This window comes from Pteropus medius, unplaced genomic scaffold (genome assembly GCF_902729225.1).
Source record: "Pteropus medius unplaced genomic scaffold, Ma_sr-lr_union100, whole genome shotgun sequence".
Classification (NCBI taxonomy): domain Eukaryota; kingdom Metazoa; phylum Chordata; class Mammalia; order Chiroptera; family Pteropodidae; genus Pteropus; species Pteropus medius.
Window position 1 is genome coordinate 26,952,480 of NW_024354500.1, and position 12,339 is coordinate 26,964,818.

The 12,339-nt window shown below is 31.0% G+C and overlaps 1 protein-coding gene and 1 pseudogene across 14 annotated transcripts in view; both read left to right on the top strand.

Moving 5' to 3' along the window:
- The window catches only part of KHDRBS2 (KH RNA binding domain containing, signal transduction associated 2), a 512,467-nt gene that overhangs the window by 211,048 nt on the left and 289,080 nt on the right, over positions 1–12,339 (top strand). The window lies entirely within an intron of this gene.
- On the top strand, positions 7,709–7,827 carry LOC120595192 (uncharacterized; annotated as a pseudogene).

Consider the following 12,339-nt stretch of genomic DNA (forward strand, 5'->3'; position numbering starts at 1 on the left):
ATTGACTTAGTTTTAATTCACCTGAAAATGTGTATATCGCTCTCCTTCATGCCAGATAATTTTTTGCATATATAGTTTCATATTGTCAGTCTTTTACTTTCAGAATTTCAAAGTCGTTATGACATTTCTTTCTGGCTTCAGTTGTTGTCTTTAAGAAGTTGTGTTAGTCTAGTTTTCTGTGTAAGTAATAACCTTTCATTCCTCCCTGGGTACTTTTCAGATCCTTTTTTAAAAATTTATCTTCACTATGGTTTCATTGTTGTATATCTAGGGTGACTTCTTTTATTTAACCTACATGTAATTCATTTTGAGTTCTTGAATCATTTGTTAGAGATTCTCAACCATGAAAATGTTTCTTTTTCCTCATTCTGTTTTCTCCTTTGGACACTACAATTGGACATTTGCTAGACTGTCTCATTCTACACTCTATTTCTCTTAATTCCACTTTGAAATTTTTCATCTCCTTGTATCTCTGTGTTGCATTTGGGGTAATTTCTTCAGTGTCTAGTTATCTCTTAAGCTGTCTCCTTTTTTTTTTAAATTGCGGTATAATTAACATACATTGTATTAGTTTCAGGTATACAACACAATGATTTGATATTTGTATATACCGGAAATGATCACCACAGTAAGTCTAGTTAACATCATTACCATCTGCAGTTATTTTTCTTGTGGTGAGAACTTCTAAGATGTACTGTGTTAGCAACTTTCAGATATTCAATACAGTATTGTTAGCTATAGCTGCTATGCTCTACATCTTCATGACTTATTTATTTTATAATTGGAAGTTTGTATCTGTTGACTCCCATCATCCGTTTGTCCTATCCCCCCGCCAACTCCCCACCTCTGGCAACAACTGATCTGTATTCTATATCTTTGAGCTTGGTTTTTCTTTTTTATTTTTTTTTAATTCCACATATAAATGATATTATACTGTATATATCTTTGCTTAACTTATTGAACTTAATGTAACACCCTCAGGGGCCATTCATGTCACAAATGGCAAGATTTCATCCTTTTTAATGGCTGAGTAATATTTCATTATATGTGTGTGTGTGTGTGTGTGTGTGTGTGTATATATATATTACATATATATATTACATCTTTATCCATTCTTCCATCGATTGACATTTAAATTGTTTCCATATTTTGTCTTTTGTAAATAATGCTGCAAAGAACATGAAGATGCAGAGATCTTTACAAGTTGGCATTTCATTTTTCTTCAGATAAATACCCAGAAGTGGATCATATGATAGTTATTTTTTTAATTTTTCGAAGACCCTCTAACTGTTTTTCATAGAGGCTGCACCAATTTACAATCCCACCAATTGTATGCAAGGGTTCCATTTTGTCCACATGTTCATCAACATTTGTTATCCTTGCCTTTTGATAATTTCCATTCTTACAGCAGTGAGATAGTATCTAATTCTAATATAAATTTACATTTCTCTGATTATTAGTGATGTTGAGCATCTTTTCATGAACTCGTTGGCTATCTGTAGGTCTTTGGGGAAATATGTTTTCAGATCCCCTGCTCATTTTTTGTTGTTGTTGTTTTGTTTTTGCTATTGAGTTTTAAGAGTACTTTTAATACTTTGGAATTTAACTCCTTATCAGATATATATCATTTGCAGATACTTTTTCCCATTCAGTGGATTGCCTTTTCATTTTGTTGATGGTTACCTTTACTGTGCAGAAGCTTTTTAGTTTGATGCGGTCCCACTTGTATATTTCGCTTTTGTTTTCTTTGCTTTTGGTGTCGAATTAAAAAAAAAAAATCGTTGCCAAGACTAATGTTAAGGAGCTTACTGACTCTTTTCTTCTAGCAGTTTTCTGGTTTCAGGTCTTACATTCAAGTATTTAATCAATTTTGAATTAATGTTTGTGAGTAGTATATGATTGTGGTCCAGTTTCATTCTTTTGCATGTGGTATCAAGTTTCCCGGTACCATTTATTGAAGAGACTGTTCTTTCCCCATTGTATATACGTGACTCCTTTGTCATAAATTCATTTCCCATATATACATGGATTTATTTCCAGTCTTATTCTTTTCCATTCATATGTAAATCTGCTTTTATGTGTAGATCCTACTGTAGCTTTGTTAGTATGGTTTGAAATCAGGGAGCATGATGCCTCCAGCTTTGCTCTTGTTTCTCAAGATTGCTTTGGCTATTCAGAGTCTTTTGTGGTTCCATGCAGATTTTAGGATTGTTTGTTCTGTTCCTGTGAGAAATTCCTGTGGAATTTTGATTATGGATTGCATAGAATCTGAAGATTGCTTTAGGAATTATGGACATTTTAACAATATTAATTCAATCCACAAGCATGGAATATGTTTTTATTTATTTGTATTTTCTTCAAATTTTTTTCCATCAATGTCTTATAGTTTTTATGTACAGATCTTTCCTTGGTTAAATTATTTCTAGGTGTTTTATCCTTTTTGATGCAATTATAAATGGGATTGTTTTCTTAATTTCTCTTTTTGACAGTTTCTTGTTAAAGTATAGAAATACAACGAATTTCTTATATTGAATATTTATTCTTCAACTTTACTGATTAATTTACTAGTTCTAACTTTTTTTTGTTTTTTAATTTTTAAAATTTTAATTTAAAACTTTAGAGTTTTTAAATTTGTAATATCAAGGCATTTGCAGTTTAACTTATTTCTTTTGAGTTTGGATGCCTTTTATTTCTTTTTCATGCCTAATTGCTGTGTCTACAAGTTACAATACTATGTCGAATTAAAATGATAAGATTGGGAAGTGTTGTCTTGTTCCTGGTCTTAGAGGAAAAGCCTTCAGCTTTTCATCATTGAGGGTGTGTTAGCTGTAGGCTTCTCATCTATGGCCTTAATTATATTGGATATGTTCCCTCTATACCAACGTCATTGATAGTTTATATCTTAAATGGACATCGAACTTTGTCAAATGTGTCAAAAGCATTTGTCAAAAGCATTTGACAAAGTTCGATGTCTATTTAAGATATAAACTATCAATGAGGTGATGATCATATGATTTTTATCTTTCATTTTGTTAATGTGGTGTATCTCATTGATTGATTTGTGGATATTGAAACATCCTTGCATTCCGGGAATAAATTCCATGTGATTATGTTGGATAATTCTTTTAATGTACTGTTGAATTCTCTTTGTTAATATTTTCTTGAAACTTTTTGCATCTGTGCTTCTCAGGGATATTGGCCTGTAATTTTCCAATATTTTGAGGTTCTTGTCTGGTTTTGGTATCAGGATAATATGGCCTCATAAAATGAAATTAAATGTGTTTTCTCCTTTTTTTTTTTTGGAAGATTGACAAGCATTGGTACTAATTCTTTTTTGAATGTTCTGTAGAATTTACCAGTGAACACTGGTCCTGGACTTCTGTTTTTTGGGAAGTTTTTAATTATTTATTCAGTCTCTTTACTAGTAATTGGTCTATTTAGATTTACTATTTTTTCATGATTAGATCTTGGTAGGTTGTATGTTTCTAGGAATTTTTTCATTTCTTATAGGTTTTCCAGTTTGTTGGCACATAATTATTCATATTAATCTTATATGATCCTTTTTTATTTCTTTGATATCAGTTGTAACATCTCTTTCATTTTCAAAAGTTTTTTTTTATTTAATTCCTCTCTCTTTTTTTTAATTGATTAGTGTAGCTAAGGTTTACCAATTTTGTTTATCTTTTCAAATAACCTGCTTTTGGTTTCATTTATCTTTTTACTGACATTTTACTCTCTAATTTATTTCTGCTCTGATTTTTGTTATTTTCTTTCTTCTACTAACTTTGAGATTTGTTTGTTCTTTTTCTAGTTCCTTCAGGTATGTAAGTTATGTTGTTTATTTGAGATTTTATTGTTGTTTGTTTCTTACTGTAGGCATTTATCACTATAAACTTCTCTCTTAGAAGTGCTTTTGCTGCATTCCATCAGTTTTGGTATGTTCTTACTCCTATTTTCACTTGTCTCAAGATATTTTTTAATTTCCCTTTTAATTTCTTTGTTGAGCCATTGGTTATTCAGTAGCATGTTATTTAATTTCCACATGTTAGTAAATTTTCTATTTTTCTTTTTTTAGTTAATTTTTAGTTTTATACCATTGTTTTCTAAAAAGTTTCTTGATATTTCAACCTTAAATTTGTTAAGACTTGTTTTTCTGGAGAACATTTTAAGTGAATTTGAGAATAATGTGTAATCTGCTGCTTTTGAATGGAATGTTCTGTATATATCTTTCAAGTCCATCAAGTCTAACATGTCCTTTAAGGCAAATATTTCCTTATTGATTTTCTGTCTGGATGATGTGTCATATTCATTGATGTAAATGGGATAGTAAAGTCCCCTACTATTAATATAGTTTTGATAATTTCTCCCTTTAGGTCTGTTAATATTTGCTTTATATATTTTTGTAATCCTATGTTGTATGCATAAATATTTATAACTGTTATATCCTATTGTTGGATTGACCCATTTATCATTATGTAATGCCCTTATCTGTCCCTTATTACTGTCCTTGTTTAAAAGTCATTTTTGTTTGATGTAAGTATAGCTACTCATCTTTCTTTGTTTTACATTTGCATGGAATATTTTTACCACTCTTTTTCTTTTAGTGTGTGTATGTCCGTATATCTGAGGTGAGTCTGTTGTGGGCAGCATATAGATGGGTATTGTGCTTGTGTTTCTTTTTTTTTTAAGTCCATTTAGCCACCCTGTGTCTTTTGATTGGAACACTGAGTCCATCTACACTTGAAGTAATTATTGATAGTTATGTACTTATTGCCATTTTGTTCATTGATTTCTGGCTATTTTATAGTTCTTCTGTTTCTTTCTTTGTTTCTTGCTCTCTTCCTTTGTGGTTTGATGACTTTCTTTAGTGGTATATTTGATTCCTTCCTCATCTTTTGTGTATCTCCAGTTGGTTTTTCCTTTGATGTCACCAAGAGACTCTCATATAGCAACTTATATTTTAACAGTCTATTTTAATTTGATAGCTACTTAAGTTTGAACACAGTCTAAAGCTCTGCATTTTACTCTATCGCCTACATTCTATATTTTTAATGTCTCATTTTGCATCATTTTATTCCTTAACTAACATACTTACAGTTATTTTCACTATTTTTGTCTTTTAATCTTTCTACTAGTTTTAGAAGTGATTAAACTACTACTTTTACTAAATATTTCCCATTACAAATGATATTTACACTTTTATAAATTTTCTTTGTTCTAAAAGTCTATTTATATTTCTTGTAAGGCTGTCTTAGTAGTGACAAACTCCTTTAGCTTTTGGTTGCCTGGAAAACTATACTTTGATTCTGATGATAATAACTTTGCCAGGTACAGTATTCTTGGTTGGAAGCTCTTGTCTGTCAGCCCTTTCAATATATTGTGCCACTCCCTTCTTTCCTACAAAGTTTGTTGCAAATCTGCAGTTGGTTTTATGTTTTATGGGGGTTCCCTTGTAATTAACAAGTTGTTCTTCTCTTGCTGCTTCTGAGATTCTTTCCTTGTCTTGAACCTTTGACATTTTAATTATAATGTGCCTTAGTGAGTATCTCTTTGGGTTTCTCTTTGGAGCTCCCTGGGTGTCCTGGATCTCAATATCTCTGTCGTCCCAAGTTAGGGAAATTTTCAGCCATTATTTCTTCATGTAAGTTTTCTGCCTTCTGTTCTACTTCTCTCTTCTCCTTCTGCGACTCCTATAATGCAAATGTCAGTCTGTTTGATGTTTTTCCATACATCTTTTGAGCTAACTTTACTTTTTTTATTTCTTATTTCTTTTTGCTTCTCCGATTGGGTTCCTTTCTCTGTCTTCAAGAGTACTTATCCTTTCTTCTGCTTCATCTTGACTGATTTTTAACCCATTTAGTCTGTTTTTCAGTGCTGTTACTGTATTCTTCATCTCTGTGACTTCTGTTTGGTACTTAATATTTTCTGTTTCTTTTGTTGAAGTTTTCACTGTATTTATCTATTCTCTTGAGCTTGGTGAGCATTTTTATGACCATTACATTGTACACTTAATCAGGTAAATTACTTTTTTCCACTTTATCAAGGTTTCTTACTGATGTTTTCTTTTGCCTTTTATTTAAAACATAATCCTCTGTTTCTTCATTTTGTTTGACTTTTTGTGTTAGTTTCTATGCATTAGATGAAACATCCACCTCTCTGTCTTCTCGGGTTGGTCTCGTGTAGATGAACCTTATCATTCAACCTTGCTTTAGCTCTTGATTGTCTCTCAACTCTTTGTAACTGTTCAAGCAGCTTATTTTATTTTTAATATTACACCATAGCTTAAAGTGAGCCAAGACCAGTCAGTGTTCCAAAGGGGAAGTTCTCATTCAGCACTAGAATCAGGCTGGTTGGAAGCCAGACCCTTAGGCAGCAGCTTTTAAATAATGCATATATATATATATATATATATATATATATATATATATATATATTGTTTGGTAGGACTGCAGGCTAAGTGCAGGTAACATGGAGGGATCTGGTTGCAGCCACACAAATCTGGGTTTCAGACTAGCGTATGAGCTTCTTTCTGGGAGATAAGAGTGAGTTGTAATGAGTCAAAGGGAGAGTGCAAAATGGCATCCTCTGGCTTGTGTTCCCTGAGAATACCTCTCTAGCTTCTAGATATATATCGAACCTGAAGCCTGCCCTTATGTCAAGAGCTTCAGGAAGAGTAGGTAGACCTTTTTCATAGAAAGGCTAGGTCTATTTCAGTCTACTGTCTGTGCAGTGCCCTAGGGAAGGTAGTCTGACAAGAACTGTCTCTGATTGTTATAGTTTTGTGAGACCCAGGAACACATGGTCCCCTGGCCACCAGAGCTAGGTGATCAAGGTATATTTCTTGGTGGCAGCTGCAAAAAACAATGCACCTAATATAAAAACTGGGGGCATCAGATATGTATAAGAGCTCTCCTCTAAGAAATGCTAGTATTCTGGAGCCAGACAGAGGAAGAGTGTGAGGATAATGCCTGCCCTCTAAAGTCTCAGGGAAGCTTTATAGTCAAACATTAGATGTGTGTTTAATTAGAAACCTGTCCCTCAGGCTGCAGCTATAATGTTAAGCTAGTAGGCCTCTTTTTTTTTTTTTTCCCCATCTCCTTATATCTCTGTGCTGCATTTGGAGTAATTTCTTTAGTGTCTAGTTATCTCTTAAGCTGTCTTGTCTTTGGATTGGTCCATTAATTGAGTTTTAAATTTCACCAATTTTATTTTTTCATTTCAAAATATTCTATTTTATTTTTAAAATCTGTTTATCATTGTTAATTTTTTATTTCATATCTATGATCTTTTTGTTTTTATATTTTACATCTAGAACATTATAAAATATACTTATTTTATATTCTTTATGGATAATTTCAAGATCTTAAAACTTTGGTTTCTATATGTATTTGTTTGGTTAATAGTTCTTAAAAGTATTTAACCTTTCATACTTCCAAAGCATATTGGGATAATTTGGTATTATTTTTTTTCAGACCACAAATAAAGTTTAATGTCTCCTTTTTTAAAAAATTGGAGATTGTTACGTTAGCTTCAAAACGAATGGTAGTAGTAGAAATAGTAATACAAATGACAAGGTTAATAATAACAATACATGTCATTGCATAGCAGTTATATTTGCCTATATAACTGATTATCTCCCTTAAAGTAACCCTTTTGTCAATGTTACTTTGTTCATTAGGAAAAAGACTTGATTGAAAAACAATTTACTATTTATGGCCATGCCACCCTGAACATGCCCAATCTCGGCCAATCTCGGAAGCTAAGCAGGGTCAGGCCTGGTTAGTACTTGAATGGGAGACCACCTAGGAATATCAGGTGCTGTAGGCAATAAAAAAAAAAAAAATTACTATATTTGGAGACATAACTCTACTGATTAATTCCTGTTAATGTCAGATTTATGCACTAAGAATATTAAAAAATTGTAATCAGACCTTCGAATTTCTTTAGTGAATTTTGAAAATGAGTGTGTGTTGCCTTTGCCTAAAATAAAGAAAAAGACAGACACTATTCTCAATTATGGAAGTGAAATATTTTCCACTGGGTTATTTTGGTTTAGCTAATAAGAATTACATCTTAATTCGATAAATTATTCTTTTCCTTTTTCCACTATATTAAATTCATCTATGTGGATATGAATTTTATTAACTGACTTGGAAGTAATTATATATTGTGTAGAGTTTATAATAATTCTACTTTGGTATGTTAATTTACCTCAAACAATATAAAATGGTAGTATTTTAGGAAGAAATTGTAATATATTTTGCTAACAACACATGCTACATATAACAACTGATAGATTGATATAAATCGAACAGCTTCAGCAATCCTTATTTCAATATACATTTACTGAGTGTTAACTTATGCTTTTCTTATTACTGATTTTAAATCAATATTCTCCATTACATCTATTGCCAGAGATACATGACGAATTTTAATATAATTTTTTTATGGAGAGGTTGAGTCAAAGGGGGATAAGGTTATTTCTATGAATGTTGTATTATAGATAATCAATACAAATAAATATAAATGTTGGCTCGGTGAACCTGCCAGAATGCCTATTATTTTATTCACTGACAATATCTGGAAAAAATATTCTCTCCAGTTTGAAATTTTAGGTTAAATTAATAAGTTATCCTTAATATCATTAAAGTAAGCAAAGTTCTAACATCCAAAGACTATGTAAAATGGTAATAGAATGGATATGAAAACTAGTGACCTAGTAAAACTGTCAAGTGCTCTGTCACATTAGTTTTCTTAATTCTTTTATTCCTTCTGGATTTGGGAATTTCTTTTTAAATGTGATTTTGTTTTGTCATTTAACTCTTTATAGTTTAATATAGTTGATAAATTAAAAACATAACTTCACAAATATTTGGAGGAACCCATCAATTTCAGACACTGTTAATAAGATAAACAAGGACTCTTATCGTAATTTAAAGTGTAATTACATGCAAAGGAAAATAAGTTGGAAAACCAGTTAAAATATATGTAATTTAGTCAAAAGGAAAAAGGAATACGATTTTATGTACATTAGGTTTATCTATGAGAAATTTTAAATTCGAGTAGATGGTAGGAAGTAGCAAATATACCACATTCTCAAAATGGTTTTGTTAAAATGAAGAAATTATGGCATTTTAATTGTCTCAGTTTTCCAACTTTCATAAGTTATCTTAAAATTATTTTATAAAACCTCATTTTATAATCTAATATATAGGATACAAAAATAACTAACAAAAAGTAAATTTACGTATACTGTATTTTCTTTGGGTTAGTACATTTGTAACTAATGTATAATTATAGAAAGAAACATAAATAAGAGTTTTATAATATCCATTTATATTACCTTCTTTGTAATTTTTACTGAATCATTGAAATTTTAAAATAATTTTATGATTTTTATATTGCTTGATTACATATTATAATTTAACTTTGCAAATAAATAATTTACTCTAAGATGAAGTAATAGGTATAGTATTTGATGAGTTAAAACAGATGTTTATATAAGAGGAAATTAGATATAATTATGATTTTATAATATTTATTAATATTGTAATTATTTTAGATTGACATGATGGAAAAGGCAGGTATTTATGATATTAAATTAGTAGGTTTAAGATACATTTTTATCAGAAAAGTTCCCCAATTTCAGCTGAGATATTTTTTTAAAAAATCTTCAGCTTTTTTTTTTATTCATTATTTCTAGCAATAGCAATGTACCAAGAAAAGCACTCACATTCAGTATAATCATTTTCTTTCACACATGATCCATCTTTAATAATAGAAAATTTTGGAGACTCGTGAAGAAAAATATCAAACACCTTTGGTTAAATTATAAAAAATAACTCTAGTGACTATGCTTCTTAATGCCCATAAAGGAAACAAGAAAAAATGAATGGTTTCAATAGCTTTTGCTTTCTGATTATTCAGGGAAAGTGCTCAAACTATTTGGCAAATGCCTTACAGAGATCAGGGAACATTACCCCTCTTAAGCTTCATCTAAAGTGAGTATGGTGCCATAATATGCTGAAATTTAATTTCTCTTTAATGTACTTTGTAAGTTCAGTTCCTTCTTTCAAATAATTTCTCAAATAACCTTCTTTCAGTAAAAGCCATGCCACATAATCCACCTCTCTTCAACCTAAGTATGAAATAGATGTCTTAGTAGTAAGCATGAAGAAAATAGAAACAAAGACTTAATAACTTTTCACCTCTGAGGTTTAGTCACCCCAGTCATTTTAGTTCATCTTCTGTGTATGTTATTAGTGTTTGCACACATCTCATTGGTCATATTTTGTGGAAAAGCCAAATTATTCCATTGGTATTCAACAGATTATAATAGTAACAAAAGCAAAATCTATAAATTACTCACATTAACATTCAGAAGTTAATGTGTTTACCAAGTCAAAAATTTAATCTTCTTAAGACTGTGGTCCATGGTACTTTCACTGAGACTTGCTTGTCATTGTTGTAAATCTTGGTTATCTGTTATTGTTTTCCTATCCTGGGCAATTTCAAGTTCTCATTTTTTGTACTACTCTCTCAAAAGTGTCTGTTATGTTGAAAAATATTTTAATTTCCTAATTTATTTGGTGTTTGTAACCATAGTGACATGGTAAGAGGAGCCTGATATATAAAAAATAAATGATAATATGGCTTTCAAATTTATATCATTAACTTAAGTGATCCTCCATTCATAGAAAATAGTGTTACCTCCTTTGATGACACTGGTTATATTTGATGGTTTTTAAACTTTAAACCAGAGATTACTGACCCATTAACTCCACTAATTAGGCTAAAACCTAATTCGCATGTTCTTTAAGGACTTTGCCCTTGAGTTACTCATGTACTTTAACATTTCACTAATCATTTAAATTGTCCTTCTCAAGTAAGGTGACTAAAACAAAACAAGCTACTATAATAATATTCTGACTGGTGCAAAAAACAAGGCATGCCCCTCAAACGCAATACATCATTCTTCATGCATAAGTGTTGTTACTTTTTCAGCCAGTATTACATTTGACAATTTTTTTTTAAATGTGATTCTTTGTATGTTAAATGACCATGCTTCTGATAAGTTTTAGACAGATTTAACAGTACCAGTTTTTTATAATAGCCAAATTTATTTTCATTTTTGCTGTTAAAGGACCATGCTTTTTCAATTTTGTGTTACTTGAAAATTGTTAAACCTATGCTTGACCATTTACAAGATACTGATTAAATCCCACAGATCTGAATGATATTTGATTTGAAATTTTTATCTCCTTTTTCTGTTATTCCATTGTTCAATACCAAGTTTGTAATAAATAGTCTTTTAGTTTAATTCTAGAGCCCATTGTTGCTCATTCTTTAAACAATAGTGTGATTTTGAGGGATAGTAAAAAGTTTTGTATTTACATTCTAAATCTAATCAACTAATATTTTATTGGAATCTGTTGAGAAGGATTCTGTTATATTTGAGGTTAGCAGAAAAAAAATTAAGATCAATTAGTGATATTTACTATAGCTGTGCAACTAAGGAAACTTTTGTTGCATATCAGCCAGTCACTGTGTCTAAGTGAGTGTTTCTGAATTTTTGAAACCAGAACTCACAGTAAGAAGTCTTTTATTTCATGACCTAGTGTGCACAAGCACACACGCACACACACGCAATTGTGATAGACTGAATACCTTCCAAAAATTTTCACATCTTAATAATCCTGGAAACTGTAAAGATATTGCCTTACATGGTAGTAGAGACTTTGCAGATGTAGTTAACTTAAGGATTTTGAGATGAAAAGAACATGCTGGATATCTAAGAGGGCCCAGTGTAATCACAAGTGTTCTCATAAAATGAAGGTAGGAGGATCAGAGTTAGCAAAAGTAAATATAAAGACAGAATGAGGATATGTGAGGTGGAAATAGAAGTTAGAGTGATATGCTTTAAAGATGGAAGAAGGAACCGTAAACTAAGGGATGCAAGCAGCCTCTAGAAGCTAGAAAAGGCAAGAAAGCATTTCTCCTCTGAAGTTTCAGAAGAAATGTAGTTCTGCTGACACACTGATGTAGACTTCAGACCTTGAGAACTATGAGAATAAATTTGTATTGTTTTAAGCCACGAAGTTTGTGGTAATGTGTTATAGCAGCAATAGGAAACTAATACAATAATATATAACTGAAACTAACGTTTTATCAAATGATACTAGGGGTGTGTGTGTGTGTGTGTGTGCGCGCGCGCGCACATACTTATCAAACCTTACCATACCCAATGCTCTTTGATATTATTATGCTGTAATATGACATTCTGATTCACTTTTAAAGTGTCAGTTGAAACGCAATAAATTGATGTCACTACCTGTATTG